Source organism: Gallus gallus, chromosome 2, assembly GCF_016699485.2.
Source record: "Gallus gallus isolate bGalGal1 chromosome 2, bGalGal1.mat.broiler.GRCg7b, whole genome shotgun sequence".
Taxonomy (NCBI): domain Eukaryota; kingdom Metazoa; phylum Chordata; class Aves; order Galliformes; family Phasianidae; genus Gallus; species Gallus gallus.
Window position 1 is genome coordinate 38111233 of NC_052533.1, and position 15242 is coordinate 38126474.

At 39.9% G+C, this 15242-nt stretch overlaps 1 protein-coding gene across 3 annotated transcripts in view; it reads left to right on the forward strand.

The window, feature by feature from the left end:
- Positions 1-15242, forward strand: part of LRRC3B (leucine rich repeat containing 3B) — a 45194-nt gene that overhangs the window by 28562 nt on the left and 1390 nt on the right. The window lies entirely within an intron of this gene.

Sequence of the window (15242 nt, forward strand, 5' to 3'; positions counted from 1 at the left end):
GAGAGAGGAAAATATAGATGAGGTGGAAAGTTTGCATTCTGGTTGAAATTTTGCATTCTATGGCATTTTAGAGAAATTGGTTTCTCTCTCAGACATTCTAAACTTTTAAAGTTCTTTTTTTTTAAGTTGTGTCAATAAGAATGTGACTTACATATAATTGAGTTCTATGAGAAAACATGTATTCCAATAACACTGAAAAATCCATTGCAATATCAGTAGCACCTCTGATACAAACATCATGAAACATGAAGCAGAACTAAGAAATGACTTAAGTGAAAATGTGTCACTGTAAAAGGAAGGCTGTGAATTTCTTTTTTTCTCTTCATCCAGCTTAAATGTTGAGCCAGTTGCACATGTTAATGAGTAAATGTGGAATGTATAATTTTGCCTGGGGAGTATTTTACTAACCTTAAATAAAATAATTACCAGCATATTTTAAATAGAACATTTTTTTTCTCTCATCCTACTACTAACGTTGATTCTAAGAGAAGGCTAATTCTTTTTTATATGAATAAATGATTGTGCTATTAAGGCAGCTGTTATAATAATTGGTGGAGAACTAATCACTCATTAAGTTGTTTGTGCTACCATAACAGTAACTCAGTAGTATGAAGTAATGGTCTTGTGGGTTAATGTTGTAGTTGAAGTTGCAGAACACCTTTGGGGCTGATAGTTGACTTGCCTACTTTTCCCAGTTTCATGTGAGGTGTTTACATCTGCAAAAGACCATTTCAGTGTTGCAACTTTGAAGAATTTTAGAAGGGTTGCTTGCATGAGGACATTTTTTGGTTGAGAGGGAATTTGTGAGTCCCAGTGAGAAGGGAAGCAGATGAAGTAAGCCCATATAATTGCTTGTAGGACTTGTCAAGGCTCATGCCCTAAGGAGCCACTTGCTTGCCAGCATGCTGTTTCCTGACTTGCCATAGTACAGTCATGCCCTGGCTGCTAGCATGGCCTCTTCATTCTTCTCCTCCTGATGGCTGTGAACATCAGGAAACCACCTCGATTTGTTTCTTCCTATTCAGTGTAGCGCGAGTCACTCACCCTGACTTTCTTTTTTTCAGGTGCTCTCTCGGTTGATCATGAGGATAAGTTGTTTTAACTCCAGAGATTTTACTGAAATAGAGCAGGGGTCTCTAGCTCCACTAGAGCTGGGTCTGTGCAGCTTTCATGCTGAAGAGACATAGCCTTGTGCTTGTTCTTTTCCAGAATAACAACTGCTGTTTTATTTTTCACAAAGGTAGTTTATTTTTCCTTTATCTAGAGACAATACATTTGGGAGAGGGTGTTTGACTGTTTTGGAGGGGGCAGGGCAGCTGATACCAAGAAGCCAAGGATTGAAGAGTACAGCACAGGAATGCGCTGAGGTCTGAAGGAGTGCTGTTGATGAGGGTGTGCATCCGAACATTTAAAATACGCAGTGACTTACTTGCACTGTGGCTACAAGTGTCTCCCTTCTGTGCTCCAGGAAGGTACTTTGGAGTGCAGAGTGCCATGAGAGCCCCAGGGGTGCTGTAACATAGCTGCTGTCTGCTAGGCACTGGCTGCCTTCAAATTCAGCTCATCTATCATGAATCAGCTTGAAAATTGGTTGTCAACGCTATGTTAGCTGAGGCTTAATAGTGGACTGTTCCTCAGGCTAGCAAAGGTTGCAAGGTTTGAAATTACGGTTTGCAAGGACAGACTTCTCTGTGCAACTGTGAGAGATGTAAAATCTAACATTTTCTGTAAGCATTCTTGTGGAACACAGACAAACTCTTCCTGAACCACATCCTGACCAGTACTGAAAGTGTGCGTGGCACCACTGTATTGTGAAATCGTTTTATTGTGTATGAACTGGTCCATTATCCTCACCATCAGTTAGGAGGGGCAGGGTGAAACTGGAAGGTGCCTTTGGCTGACTGAAAGCAAGAGGGGAAGGAGTCAGAAGTGCAGGAGGTGTTCAGATAGGAACCAGACTCTGGAGAAAGGACCAGCATTGGTAGAACACTGTGGTACTACATCTATGACATCTCAGAGGTAGGGGAATGAGCAGTGTAGTGCTTCCTGTGCTGGAAAGCATAAAGAAAAATAGATTTAGATGTGCCATTCTTCAGTTTGCTTTACCATTCTTCATAGTACGTAGATGTGGATTTGATAACGTGGTTGCATAGCCAATTTGGAGTTGTTTGAGGGTCCTGAGATGTTGACTTGTGTTCAGATGTCTGGTTGAATGCGTAAGAGAAGTAAAGTAAATTTTAAATTAGGCTATACAGATCTCCTTGGCCATATCAGACAATCTCTGCCAAATCAGTCAATGGGAAGATGATGCTGCTAATGGTAATTTGATTCACGTCTTGTTTTGGCAGCCCCCAGAAAATTGGTGTCTTTTGTAGTACACATTAGTGGTTGCAAATTTCCCTGGACTTCAGGTTGTAAGAGGGTCTCCTGCAGTCTCATGAGCTGTGGTGGCCTCTTGGACAATGCCTGCGAAGTGTGGGATTTCCTCACTCCACAGTGTGAGCACGGGTATGACAGCAGTTTCTTCCTTTTTTTGCTATTCCTGCAATTGCACAGGTGTTTCTGTCAGCCTTGAACATTCCTCTGCATATTACTGCTCTTCTGTCCCCCTTCTTTTTGTCCTTACAGTCCTATCAGCAAAACAGAGTCTTTCTTTGTTGCTTAGTCGTGTCTATAAAGAGCCCCTAAGACCTGATACGTCTTTCTGGCAGAAAAGCTGGAGCGTGGCTTTGAATTTGTATTATTTCACCTGGGGAAAAAAATGGTAAAAATAATTCTTAATTTCAAAAGAATGCCCATTATTTATCTGCTCTGCCATTACATTTCATTGTTTCTCCATATTTCTTTTTAGAAGTTGTTCTGGGTGAGGAACTAGTGATGTTGTTTTACTTATCACCAGCCAGAATGTTTTGAGGGAGTGTGTGGATGCATGGGACGTGTACTGGCAGAGAAAGCTGCTCTTGTAATTATGCTAAACACACCTCACCAAGAGTTGCTGCTGTTTCAGGAACGAGAGAAGAATGGAATACATGTGCCAAGCGCTGGGGACAGATTCATTTCATCCAACGTGATTTTTATACGTCTTGTTAGAAATGAATGGATTAGCAAGCGGGCAGGGATTGCAGGTGACACGGCAAGACTTGGCATAGCAAAGAAAACCCGGGGCCACCTGGACTCTTGTAGTGAGTGAAAAAATGCAGTTTTATGACTCTCCTGGAATCAGACTGAAATGAGAATGGTAATAAACAACTTCTGTGCTAATAGCAGGGTGCCTTACCGTGCAGGTGGTTTGGAACAGAAGTGAGTGCCTTTAAGCATTGTTTTATGGTGTTACACATTTCAGGCTGAAAAATGGCCATAAGCTTTATTACTTTAATATTAACGCTTTTTCATTACTCTCTCTTTCTCCCTCCTGGAAACTGCTGCATTCATCCATTATAAAGTGGCTAGCACTTTTCTCTCCTCTCCTGCCATTTCTCACAGTGTGAGGAGGGAAAGGCAGGTGGGTGGCAGGAGGTACAGTCGAAGACGTAACAGCACTGCAGCCCTTCCCACCTGGAGCCAAGCCCATGCTGCTGCCAGTTATCACCTGCTGGGGAGCCATGCAAAGCCCTCAGGGATGGGGCACCGAGCCACTCCATGGCCAATGCTTTCTGGTGACCTGTGAGAGGACTGCTGCTGTTACATGGGCTTCTCCCATTTAGGTTTTCCATCCTGGGTCTGTGCTGGTGGGCAAGGGCTTGGCAGTGCAGATATTGATGTCCATTGCCCGTGCTGAGGTAGTTCCTCCTCATTTCTGCTATGGCAGGGCTTTGAGCTTGCTGGAGAGGGGCCATGTTTGTTTGTTTTTAAGACACCCAATTCCTGAATTCTTTTTCCTACTCTAAATATGTCAAGTTAAGTTTATCTCAGTGCCAGTACCAACTGTAACTAGAGTTAAATTTTCCCTACCATTGCCTCTGCTTGATTCTCACTTTTTAAAAAGCCTTAGTAAAATAAATCGTGCCCTGCATGCCTTTAAATTTCATTATCACGACCTAACTTAATTTACTATAAATTATTTTTCCCTGAGTTTCTTCACCTGTGAACTTGCAGCCCCCAGTGTCTTGCTCATTGGATCACTGCCCAGCTAATCAAGATTTTTTTTCTTCACAATCCTTGCTTTTTGTATCAGCTAGCTTTGCCAAAGTCAACTTGGCTGTATAAACTCTGTGGGGACACACAGAAAGCTGATATATTCTTGTCTTTAAAATAAGAGTTTTATTGAACCAAGTTTGACTCTCTTCCTGTCGTGCTCTAGTAATTGCTAATAAAGACCTCTCCTCCCTTAGAAAATAAGTGACTTCTGTGCTTTGTTCTCATTTTGGAGGCAGCCATTGCAGTGCTTTCTTCTGACTCTTCCTTTCTTTTCTTTTTTCCTTGGGAAGAATGACTGACTGAGTGGAAAATCTCTGCGCACTCAGTATTGAGCAGCTGTGTCTTGGTTTTGTTTTTTAGCACAGTTAGATTTCAAGTCTGATAAAGGCTGGTGTTTATTTCCACTGAGAAATGCCAATCCATTTTCTCTTTAGAGCTGTTCCTATTATTTAGCAATTGTTGATAAACAACTTTTATTTCAGCCCCCTGAACACTGAAGGCTCGCCTCTCACCAAGCTGCTGGGTTGCAGCCAGGCTCAATACTTTGCTGAGTAAGGGTCAGAGAACCTTTAGAGAATTTCAGCCTCCCGTGTCAAGCTGTAGTATCAACTTCCTATGATCAAACATCCTCAGAAGAGAAACGTAAACTGCAAGTTTTTTATGACTTTAAAAAGAAACTACGTGGTTTTAAAAAATAAAAGAATTCTACCTGACTTCCTGGAACGCCTTGGGGCAGTCATTTTTGGATGGAAAACGTCCTGATTGTCGCTTGGGTGGAACACATGTAATCTGCAGAGTCCTTTAATCCTAAGGTAACTCACCAGCACATTACAAAAATGACCAGTGTTCTAGTTCTCGTCTGGAGACAAGTGGTAGCAATCAAATGTTTCTGATGAGCAGCATAACAGAACCTTTCAATATGGCTTTTTTTGTTGGCTTTTTTTTTTTAATCTTTGTTATTCTTGCTTACTGCCTAGGTCTTAGTAGAGCAGACATATCAGCTAGATGAATTTCCTGATGGAAAAGTGTGTTTAGCTATTACGGTGGGCGTTGATGGAAGTGAGTTTTCTGGGTGGTCTCTATTGAAGGCATCCTGTTACCACCTGATGTGGGATGGTACAGGTGCACCTGGTACAAGAGGTACTGCCTTGTGCACATGGCAGTCTCCTCAGTTCAGCCATGCTTTAGTCTGACCTAAATTACTGGGCTCAATATGGAGTCTACTGGTAAAACAGCACGTCATAGGATAGGCAGGGGGTCAGATTAGATGATCTAATGGCTCCATCTGGCCTTAAACTCTTAATTAGGGAAATGCTGCCAGCAAAAATGGCATTGAAGCTTTCCACTGCTAGATTTCACTTGCCTGGGAGATCCTCAGCTGAAATGCAGCTGTGGAGGTTGTGCGTGAGTTGGCTTTTCCTTGGGCTCTAATGCTGACAGCAGCCAGCAGACCTAAAAGCTCTGGGTCCTGATTAGAAGCTGCTAGCCTTGCTTTCACAGAAATGCAAAATCTCCATTTCTAACTCTTCCAGACTGTTGCATGTTCATCTTGTACAGCTGTAATGATAGCTAAATATAGGAATCTATTATTAGCCTGGTACTATTGCATACGTTGAAAGAAAATAGATATGCTTCTCTGGCAAGCTGATGAAAAAGAAATGATAGTTATTTGAAGCTGTTCATGGATTAAACTATTAAAAGTGAGGATGTGGTTTTGGTGGTGGGTGGTTTGATATGGCAGGGGTTTATGATTCTTTGCTTGACATCTTTAGTGCAGAAACATGAAGTATATATTTGTGCATTGCTGCAGATGTGCTCTTTGCTCTCTCAGCTTTGCAAGTCAGTAGTGTGCCAGCTGAATAACCACTGACCCAGCAAAACCAGCATCACTGATCAACTGTTTCTTCAGCAAGCCCAAATGGCTTGTAGTTAACTCAGTATGTCACTTGATTCCAGAAGGTCATTTCAATGCCATCTCACAGCTGCCTAATTGTTTATTGATAATAATTATTCCATGCTTACACTCTCCTTCACAATTTTATGAAATTCATTGAACTTAACTACTTTACTTTTGGTGATAAAACACTGTGGTATTGCAGTATTTAACCTTCACTTGAAGAATTTGTAATTGGAAATTTCAAACACTATAGGATTTCTCTATATAAAAATGCTACACTTTTATTTTTTTAATGAGATTATCTACTTTTGAATGCCTCATAGAGGTCCTGTTATTATACACCCCGCATATTTCAAAGCTCAAGGAGCTGAATAAATAGCTGCTGAGGTGCTCTTCTAAAGCACTGTCCCCTACAGCTAATTTAGCTTGTGGTTTCTTACTCCTGCTTCCAGATTATTTTTGTTCAGAGTAATTGCTCTGGAAGTGTGTTTCTTTTATTTGTAGTCTCATCTTGGGGATGTTAATCATATTGTTTCATTTTAGTAGTAGCTTCTACTGTCCTGGCTTCTTTCCTTGCAAACTCCTAGTGCCATAGACTATTGCTCTGTATTTTTGACACAGGGCAGTTGTGCATGGAAAGAAGCAGCCTTGGTTTCCTGTGGTTTAACACATTAAGGTAACCCAGATCTCAGCAACAAAAATATGTGGAAATGGATGCTAAACTATCTCTGTGGCACTGTCTCTGCTCACATCTCTATTTCTTTTTGAGGTGCCTTACCCAAGATGTGGTTTCATCTGCAGTGACCCGTAGCAGTTCCTGGGGACCTGTTCTATAGCAAAGAGAAGCAACTTTTAGCCATGCTCCGCTTCATTCTCCTCCTCCCTTCACTGTCTTATTTTGAAGTCTGTAACACATCTTATTTCTTCTAGGGCTCCCCAGTGCTTGGGTATCAGCAGCCAGCAGCTGTCTTGCTGGCTGCTTCATGCAACCGTTGTCAACTTTACAGAGCTGCTAGCGCGTTCCTTGCTGAATGGTCCCTTCAGGTTTGCAGGCTTATTTCTGCCTTGCTGACTTTATTATCAGCCCAGTTTCCCCAGCCTAATTACAGCTTCTCTCTTCCCACTGTCTGGTAAGCTGCAGGAATGTTTGGATGAACCTCTAAATGAGCCTGAAGATAACAGTTTACAGAAAACAAATAAGTACCCTTGAAAGTAGAAGAAGAGTCTCCAGACAGTCTGAATCTTGCTTATCTTTGCAAGATGGTACCTTGAAGGCCTGTAAGTTTCTGATAACACTTCTTTGTTATGCAGTGCAAAATAAGAATGCGATTTTCATTTGGACACGGACACCATCTGCAGTCACCAGATGCAGTTATCAAGATTAAATTGCAAGACTTGTCACTGATTATGCTGGTAATCATTGAGGTGATCAGTGTAATTATCATGAGATCGAGACATTTTCTCTGATATGGTACTGTGGAATTGAGTTGCAGGAGCATCCATCATGAGCTACTGGGTAGAGTCAGAACATGGCACTTTTCCTCTTGGATCATGTTTTTTTCTAAGATAGAATAAAATAGATAAGCAAATACTGTGAAACTGACTGTCTGTTTTGAAAACACTTTCCATTGGATTCTGTCAGTTTTGTTGAAAGCCTGCTTCATTGCCTGTCCATGAAAAGCACCTGTCCATTCACTTCATACCCATGCTTTAGAATAGTCTTTATTCTGAGTCTTCTTACCCGAAGAAGATGCAATATTTATATTTCATGTTATTTTAACCCTTCCAAATATTTTTTCCTAGTTTAAATCATCTGGAGTTTTGGCCTAGCTACTTCTGGAACAAGTTTTCTTGCTAGAACAAAATTGTTTTAATGATGTCACAGAAAATGTGACTAAGAGCGGATAGAATATGATCTTAAATGCTAAACAATCATTTCAAGTCTAATGCACAAGAATAATTAACCAAGAAACAAATTATATGGCTTTGAAGAACACATCAGATCATCATTTGTCTGTGCTGGAGCATTTCCGTTAATCATCTGTAATATGGTTCTTCATGTATTGATGTAGTGGTAAAACAAATCCATTCTGCAGAAGTGTTTGCTGAAGAGTGAGCCTTTGTTCATTCTCTTGTAGATTATCAAGCTGACTTCTTGCAAATACAAAGATGAATTATGTTCAACAATTGATGATATTAAGCCTATATCTAATACTTTTCATTTTTCACTCACTTCATGTTGCCACTCACACACACTAGAAGCGTATGTAATGTTTTGGGTCCTTTTTCAAACGGCATAGATATGCAGTCAGAATGTGGTTTATACTTCCCAGCAGTGTATTGCTCAGGGAAAGGATGAGAGTTTTTGTAGTCTAAATCATCTGAAGACGATGCAGGTGAAGACTGAGAAAAGTGGGCAGCATTAAGCGTTAAAGCAAGGAATGGTGACAGTGAAAGAGTAAAACTGCATTCAGTCTTTGTCAGGGCTAAGAGCATCCCTGACAGCTGTTCCTTTAATTTCCATCAAGCACATCGAATTTGATTCCAAGGAATATGTTGCCACAGAAAACTTCCAGAAGAAAATCATCACAGGGAAGATAGGAGATAATTGCTAATATTTTTATTCTGTCACTGATCTGTTCTTATATCTGCTAAGCTTCACATAATTATTTATCGTTAGAGGCTTATAAAATAATTTTTGACTTGAGATGAAAAGGGAGAAAAGTCAAATACATTTTTACCATGAACACAACCCATCAATCTTAAAGTGCTGATTCATTTGCCCACACAGTATAATTAAGTAAGCTGTTAATCTATAATAAAGAGGAATACATTTGGTGATCTCACAATCAGAAAGTAATTATAGCTTAAAATGTTCCTTTGGCTTTCCTTAACCATTTTATCACTCTGTAATTGTTTAGAGAGAGTATTCAGAGCTGTAAGATCTATAAACTTGCACCTATGTTATTTGCTCCTGCCACTATAAACATCTTGCCATGAGCAGCTGTTAGAAAGATGTCTGTACTGGAAGATTTTGGGGGAAAAATATTGATGTGCATTCCAAGCGCTGTCTTGAGGGAGAATATTATAGTTTGAGTACGTTTGGTGTTTCATTAGATAATGAATCCATTATGTAATTGAAGTTCAGGCTCGCACTGATTAATCATGACATTTCAATTATTCACTGAATCGGTGATCTTTTGCACCTCCTTTCCCCACCTCATTTGCTGTTGGCTTCTATTCATTTTTCTGTTACTGCTTTAGGATTTCACTGTGGCATGCTCTGAGATCCTGAAAGTCTTCCCCTGCCAGAGACATTCTTTGGGGAATTCAGATCACCTGGCACCTTGCAGGCAGTTCTTGGCATCTCTCTGGTTTGTTGCTGTCCTGTGGCTCCTGCTCAACTCCAGCTCACAGTTATCCTCGCTTTCCAGCTCCGTACTTAGAGTAGCCAGGCAGGATGTCCCTCAGTGTACACAGACCCTGGTGGCAAATATATTTGGTTTCAGTAAAATTGGGTAAAATGGTTCAGTCCTCAGTTCTTCAGCAAACTGGACTGCTTGGATTGGGGAATTACCTCTGAATCTTAACCTGTAGCCTCCAGCTTATGACTGTCTTGTTAATACTAATTGCAAGCTAATATTTTTACATCTAAGCTAGTGTATGTCTATATTAATTGGCAAAGAGAAAAAAGGAATAAAAAGACATAAAATACAGCTGTCTTTAGGTGTAGACAGTAAGGCTGGTTTGTGCATATGCTGTAACAAACACACTGGTGTTACAGGAAGATGAGTTGAAGGAAAACAATTCATTAAAAACAGTATTTTTTTTGTCAGAGGGTAGTTTGATAAACCCGATTTAAAGCAAAGGTATTCGATAGGCAAAGTTAAGGCCCATTGTAATAGAGTAGTAAGAGACTAGATTTATCAACGAATGTGTCTTTTCTGAATAGCAGGACAGTCAGTGTCTTCAAGAAAATCGTAATAATAGTGTCAGATATTTCGAACCTATAAAATATCTCAGTAATGGACTGGAAGTCAGATAAAACAGTGATCTTGTTACAGTGTTCCCTTTTAATGGATTTCTAGTTGTAAAATTTTAATATTTATTCAAAATTCTAGTTTACTTTAACGGATAACTAACAAAAGAGGTCTGTAGAAAAGGCTTGTCTAGTCTGTAATTCTCCACACTGTTCTTTCTGAAGCTCAGAAGTGACAGATCAAACAGATTGAGTGCAATCACTGCACAGCCGATGGGCCACCCCCTGGGGTTGGTCGGCTGGCTTCTGTCTTTTTCCTCTTCCCATTCCTACTTGCTGGTTTAAGCATATAAACTCCAGCAACAAGAAATTCCTCTCTAATCTTGGCACCTTCAGTAGTAACAACTACAAGCTAGCCCCGGATGCTGAGCGTATCTTGTTAGTACTGACCTGAGTGACATTGCTGAGATGAGAGATGCAATATTTTTCATCAGGAAATCCAGTTTTGAAGACAAGAGGAGAGATTAGTCTAGCACATTACTGATAACGAAAATGCTTTCACTGAATTTCCTTCACAGTCAGACGTGTGTGCCATTTAACCTTCTTGGCACACAACTAAGATGGTGCAGTTGCTCAAATGCAAAGAAGACATAATTTAGCTTATGGAATCCACACAGATAATCGTGCCTGAGATGGAGCTCTCTCTTGGCGCAAGTGATCAGCAGTGAAAACCCTTTGTAGCCAGATTTTCTGACCCTAGAAGCCACATAAAAATCTGCGAGTGGCTGACTACTCTGCTCTACCTTTCGTACTGTGCTCCCAGAGCTGACTCTACAAGCTTGCCTTGCTCCTTTGCCCTCCCCATCTTCCCACAGAACCCAGTACTGTGGTAGCTGAACCCTAGCATCAATCATATTTTTGGGACAGCACTACAGTCCCTTTTCTCACACAAGGCACTTTGTATGCTTCTGCATTCTGTTTTTCTTTTGTAACTCATTTTGTGTTGTACCCTTGTCCTGTCATACCTTTGTAGTCATGTGTAATATCTGGAGAGATTGCACCCAAAGGATAAAAACTTTGTATAACTGGGATGGTATTTGCCCATTGGCAGGGCTGCACTCTCTTGTTCTTGGGTTATGACCCCAAGGGGCAGGTGCAGCTAACTGTCCCAATCAGTTATCAGTCAAGTAGATGTGATGAGCCATCTTTAGCAATATATATGATGTCTTATTGTACCTTTTGCTGTCTTAGTACTGTCATAAACAAAAACTCTCAGTCTGTTTCAGTGTCACTTTTATGCTGTTCTCTGTGATGTTTATAAGATTTCCTATATGTTGCTCTGAAGACACAGTGGCATAAATTATTTTTAAAGTAATCTTGTCACGGTCTTTCTGTATGACTTGGCTAAGTTTTCAGGCCCTTATTTCCAGATGGATAGCCAGCAGCACTAATGCTTCTTTACCTCGCTGAATTTTATGTGGGGAGGAGTTATTAATTGAATACTTGAATTAGTAATATCATAGATGCTAAGCACTCAGATGCCCAGATAGGTTTATACACTTTGCTTGTCTGAAAGGCAGACATCTGCAAGAACCTGACACCTGGAGCTTTGGTTAAACACTCACTGTGTATTAGAATCAAACGTAAACATCTTGAAATCCACAAGGAAAGCACATTTTCCCACATTGCTGGATGTTTGTACAGAATGGCCATGGGGGGCACAAAAAAAAAATAGTTAAAATGGTAAGGCTGTAAAAAGTTCTTCTGTGTCATCTGCACTCTGAAGTTTTATTGCCCTGCAGTATTTTACTTATACACTAGGTTTTCTATGTGTCTACTTGTATTTTAGAAATGTACACAAAATATCTTTCTATGTCATGCCGTTATCTGTCCTTGAACATTGCTGTCATTTTTCCTGTGCCTTTATTTACTTGAACATTTATTTTTCAGTGTTTTTTTCTTTATTTACAGATTTCCAACTAACTCATATGTTTGTTGCAATTCTATGTCTTCCATCTCTTTTTCTGTAGTCTTTAATTTTCCTGTCTGCTGTGTGTCACCTGTCTTTATTCCAATTTCCATTACCTTCTTCTTTATTTAATGCATTCCAGGCTGAGAAAATCTAATAGATGCTTCAGAAGTCAAAAATCTTCCTTTTGGCGTTGCTAAAGGTCAGATCCTAGTTCTCTTTTCTCTTGTAGTTGGTAGGATGCCTGACAGTAAAGGATGTGTTCAGTATGGATTTGTTAGTGGATCTCAAACCACAGATATGGGATAAGATGTTCTGATTATGGAAGTTTTAAAAGCTCTGTTTTCCTTGAGTGATGCTCAGTCTCATTGGATTGTTTCCAGTTAATTTACTGAGAATTTGCTGAGCTTTATTCTTGCTCAGCAAAGTTTTTGTTGACTGGATTGTTAATTACGGGTTTAAACTTGTATTTGCTCTTTGTAACAACTTAAAACAGTGGGAGTTTTTCTCCCTCTTTACCCATTTAGTCAGTATTCTCTTATGAAGAGGCATTGCTTCATTAAACATCTTCCTGCTCAGTCTGTAATGATCCTACTCCTTCCACTCTAAACACATTAATACATTAAAGAAAAAGAGCTTCACTTGTCTTCATCGGGCTGAAGACATCCCACATTTTCTTTGGTGTATAAGGCACCTGACACATTACATTTGCTGTGGAGGTCTCAGCAGGATCTGTGGCGTAATTTATGTTGGTGCATGAATGTTTTCCCACACTTGTATAATATTAATGAATACTGTTATGCAGAAAAACTGAAGTCTGGTAGCATTAGCAGAGATGTTAGTGTCACATTTCCCATGTTGGGCTATCCAGGGGCTAATAGTGATCAAAGTCTTAAAAGTTCATAAAGCTAATTCTGATACATTTATAACTGTGTCACTGATACTATCTTATGCTAACAAAGGTGCTGGTATAGATGTAGAGAGATGTAGAGTGTTAAAACACTATTTCCTGGGTGATTTTTTTTTTTCATCAGGGTTCTTGTAGTCTTTATTTTTAGCCTGTAAGAAAGCAAATATGATGCACAGTCCTCACAGTCTGGTGAAAACAGCAGGATTTTTATGCCTCTGCAGAATTAAACATCTAAGATAACTGCATCTCTTTGCTCTTTTACCTCGTTCTATGATGGCAGTAGGACTCCAGTATCACTGGTGGAAAGCTACTGTGTACAAGTATTAGTGATGAGGTGATGCCTACTGCTTCTGTGATGGTGAGTTGAACCACTCTTCTGCTCTCTTGGTGCAGCACGGTAGTGAGACCCGTAAACATGAAGGGAAAAGAAAATAGGTGGCTGTTTTCCCTGGGGACAGGGCTGTTTTCCCTTTTTGCTGCAGCACCCTGGGATGTGGGAGAGTGAAGCAGACTGCCAGCACTGAGTTGCCAGAGCGAACTGCCACCGCCTCCAGCTTGGCCTCCAAATGGGCTGCACATTTTAGCAAGTACTTAGCACTTTTGGGCAGGCTGGGAAAAAACAACTTCTGTAGCTTGTCTCCTTCAGTAGCAGATTTCTGTCTGACCTGAATTTGTGCCACTGCAGTGACCAAAGAGCCGCAGGGAGAAATGACACCCAAGCGCAATGGTCTTCTTTCTTGTGAGGCCTGTTTTGTAAGGGCTGTGCAGGGCTCTCTGTTGACTGTGGAGATGCTGCGTCACCTTCCTTTCCTCTTCATGTTCAGCTTACTTCCTTTTGTAGTGCTAGGGTTAACTCTGCAAGAGAAATTGCTAACTTCCTTTCTATTTAAGAAAAGAAAGAAATATCAGGGTAGGGGACCTTCATGCTACAGAGCCCAAGCATAAGCTTTCTGTTTATGTTCTTGGGCAATCTCTCTCTTGATCAGTAAATAAGCTGACAAGTAGTGATACAGGAAGTTGCAATGAGAGGTGGGCTTTTTCCATTCCCAAGCCATAGAAATGAAGTAGCTGAACATAACATATACATACTCTAAAGATGTTTTTTCCTGTAGGGTTACTGACATTCTGACAGTCATCAAGAAGGGTTAAATAAAAATTGAACTGTAGGTTTGAAGTACTCTGTGACACATTTAATCCGTATTTCTGTGATGTGCCAGAACTGCAGTTACTATGTGAATTCTGCAAGCAAATATGGTTGCAATACAATTTCTTCTTTTTCCCATAGAATTGCACACATCCTCCCTGCAGGGATTTTGTTGTTCAGCAGACTACACTGTGTGCTGGAAAAAAAAAAAAAATTCATTTATATGTAAATACAACCTGAAGGCTGCAAATATCCAAGCTGCTACAAAGACAGAGGGGGCATGTGCATGAAAACAAATGGACCTGTTGTGGTTAGAAATTTGTAGTTTACCATAATAGGGGAAAAAATAAATGAGGTTGTCTTTGAAACCTTATAGGTCAGCATTTCAGACTTCTGTATTTGTGTTCCAATTAAAGAAGAAAATGGAAAAGCTTCTGGATATTTACTATTTTTAAGACAACCTGCAAGGGGAGAAGAAACAATATTTTTCATGTGTTCTATTAGCAAATTACATGTCATGAATAACTTTTTTTTTGTTTGGTTTGCACATAGTTTTGTGTGAGGTTTATTTAGTGTGGGGAGGCTGAGAGTTTTTGGCAACTGCTACATTTATTTCTTTCTCTCTATCTCAAATGTAAAGAAAATTTTCACAAAACTTGTGGTATAAGTGATTTCTCTGGGTCTCAGCAGTAGCTCACAAAATACTGAGAGGTACAGGAAATGAGCATGCAACAAGAAAGAAATGGGCAGACAACAGGGAGATGATGAATGTTTGTGGTATCTTCCAATAATATTTGCTTTACTGATTAGTTGATGATATTGTTATGGATATAGTTAAAATATATCCCTGCTGTGATACTTTGATTTGGACCAAAAATAACATAAATTGTTTTGAGATAAGTTCTCATTAACCACCACCATTGCCTCACGTACCTGTCACTGTTTCTGGAGATCCAAATTCTAACTCCTGCTAATGCACCCCCTACATTAGCAAGGGAAAATGTGATTTATTTTTATGGATGTTTTAGAAAAGTCTGGTTTAAAAAACAAAAAACAAAAACAGTGCCTCCTCCAATAAGTATTAAAGCCTAAACCAGTGCAATTTGTACTGAGTGTAGTCTATCCTCCTAAAAATGTCCGAAGGATTTACGTACTAAACTCATATTAATGCTAATAGGAGGTACTTGAATAAATACTCTGTTGCAC